Source organism: Primulina huaijiensis, unplaced genomic scaffold (genome assembly GCF_012295235.1).
Source record: "Primulina huaijiensis isolate GDHJ02 unplaced genomic scaffold, ASM1229523v2 scaffold207132, whole genome shotgun sequence".
Taxonomy (NCBI): Eukaryota; Viridiplantae; Streptophyta; class Magnoliopsida; order Lamiales; family Gesneriaceae; genus Primulina; species Primulina huaijiensis.
This window is the reverse complement of record NW_027354743.1, coordinates 1-2,393: the sequence shown is the minus strand read 5'-3', so window position 1 is coordinate 2,393 and position 2,393 is coordinate 1. Positions and strand designations below refer to the sequence as shown.

The 2,393-nt window shown below is 36.3% G+C and overlaps 1 long non-coding RNA gene across 1 annotated transcript; it reads right to left on the bottom strand.

Annotated features, from left to right (window-relative positions):
- Window positions 1-909: 909 nt before the first annotated feature.
- On the bottom strand, window positions 910-2,393 carry LOC140966560 (uncharacterized). The gene is made up of 3 exons (XR_012173401.1): window positions 2,301-2,393; window positions 1,775-1,938; window positions 910-1,265 (listed from the first exon to the last, which is right to left on the bottom strand). It is a non-coding gene; the product is annotated as an uncharacterized lncRNA (long non-coding RNA).

Below are 2,393 nucleotides of genomic sequence, written 5' to 3'. Positions count from 1 at the left end.
CTTTGGCAGCTCAAGTGACAGAAGAGAACTATGCCAAGGGACTGATATATTCACAAATATTAGAAAGAATTCTGCCCACATCGCAGCTGAAGTTGCGGCAAAGGCATATGAACTTGGTAAGTTCTCATGGACAAATTCATAAGATTTTATCATAGTCGATGAATTATTTACAATGAATTTAAATGGTTTCCTTTTCCGTTTTGAGTGCTACTGACATTGCTAACAATAAGTTACATTAGCTTGATATCATTTCTTCTGGCCGTGCAGGTTTGGCTTCCAGGCTCCCACGACCCAAGGATCTTGTCAAGTTCGCCGAGAGTTGTATGTATACTCTGGTGTATCATACCTATCGCTAACCGAACTACATAATCAACATGTGGTTTGATGTTACAAATGTTTTCACTTTGCCTTGTAATGTTCTCTCTTTTCTTCTTTAATTGGATTTAAGGTTGTACTCGTTTCTTTGAGTTTTTTGCCACTCTATTGTTTAGGTTTTATTTCTTTGTACGTTTGTCTAGTAATATTGTTTGAAGCGAAATCAGGGTTCTTGAATTTGTCGATGGAAGATGCTGTACAAGATTTCGGAATTTGAAATTCACCCGTTTGGGCAAATGGCAAATTATGGTCTGTCCCTTAATTTTTGTTCTCCTTTTCTATTTCGGTTTTCTTGCTTTCCTTGAGATGCCAGAGAGTACTACGAATCATAATGACATCAAGTATCACGACTCCAAATAAATCAAGATGAAGCACCAACACTCACGATTTGTACAAGTAATTCAATGAATTCTTTTTTTAAGAAAAAGATGCGTTTTGCTCCTCTAATTTTCAATATTTAGTCTATTTTTAAATGGTGTGTTTATCCCGCGATAAACGGCATCCCTTGTCCAAATTTCTGAACCTGCAAGAGCTAAAAAAAGAGAAATTTCACAAAATACTAAAACCTGGAGGTGGCTTAATTACAGATTCTGATTATTTGATTCTATATTTGCAAAACATCCCAAGCAACTTTAACAACAGCCGTCAATTTTTTTTTTTATTTATCAAAGCTCTCTTTTTTCCACAGACTAACAACAAACAATCTACATGAAAAACCAGCGAACCAAAGTCCTCAAAAGACAGTAACATTGTTTTACTTTGTATCATCCAAAACCTGCGAGCTTCTTATTCCCCAAAATGACCGTGGCCTCATTTTCTTCCTCGTGGCTGAAAAGTGCCAACCCAAGTGAGTTCCACATGTGGTGCATTCAGCCATCGACCATGCATACCTGCATCAATACGAGCCCAAAATATCAAACTCGCATCATTTGACAGATGAAGAACAAACCAAGAGTCAGAATGTATAAAGTATTTAATTGTGCCTGTCGTGACATTGATACCAAGGGAAACAGTAACACGTTGGAAAACAAAGCAATAAGCTTCTTTTATTCAAGATTTTCTTCTAGTCAACTCTTACTGGCTAAATCTTAAACCGATTGCCTGTTAAATTTTGGTGAAATCAAGTCACAAATATGATATATGCTAGAAACAGGTCAAACAAAGGTAGTTTGGCATGTAGTGATTCTCACAACTCATCAAGGATCAGGCAGTAACGCCAACATTGAACAATAAAATATTATTGCCATAAATAAACGACTGACAGTATATCTTATTTGTGGTGCCTCATTACAAAATATATTGGCTCAGATGGCAATGAAATACCATGCCAGTATAAGCAAATTTAGACCAGGATCTTTAATTAGGAGACATAGGAAGCCGTCGAAAGAAGAGAATATACCCGGGAAACCAGCTGAACTCTTTCACTGGAGGTCCTGCAACTCCTACTCCATTTGTTTTGAAGAGAGTCATTACCTCGTGCACAAAACCATGCGGATTAGCATAGGCACTAAGCGGCCCATCACTAGACATGATTAACATATCACGTCGCCTTCCAATCAACGTCTATGAAAGAAACAAGGTAAGCAATGAAAGAAACAAGGTAAGCAATGAAAGAAACAAGGTAAGCAAAATGTGATCATCGATGCAACAAAGACACAAAGGTACACGAATACTATAACATATATATTCATCCATGGTAACACATTCATATTTAAATGTATGACAAATTCAAATCACAGTTATAGAGATTGTAATATAATGCACAATTCCTTGACCCGTTAAAAAAATATTGAGTAACAAACAATTTTAGAAAGTGGACACCTATTTATGAGTTATATTCCAAGAGGACATAGAAGCATCCAATGAATGAAAAAAATGGGAGCACGAGGCATATATGAATAATCTGTAATGACATGCTACATTACCTGGCAAGATTTGCACTGAATTTTATCAAAACTTTCAAGTAACTCAATTTCCCTTCGCAATCTATAAGAAGTACCATCAATTTCCAAAAGCTC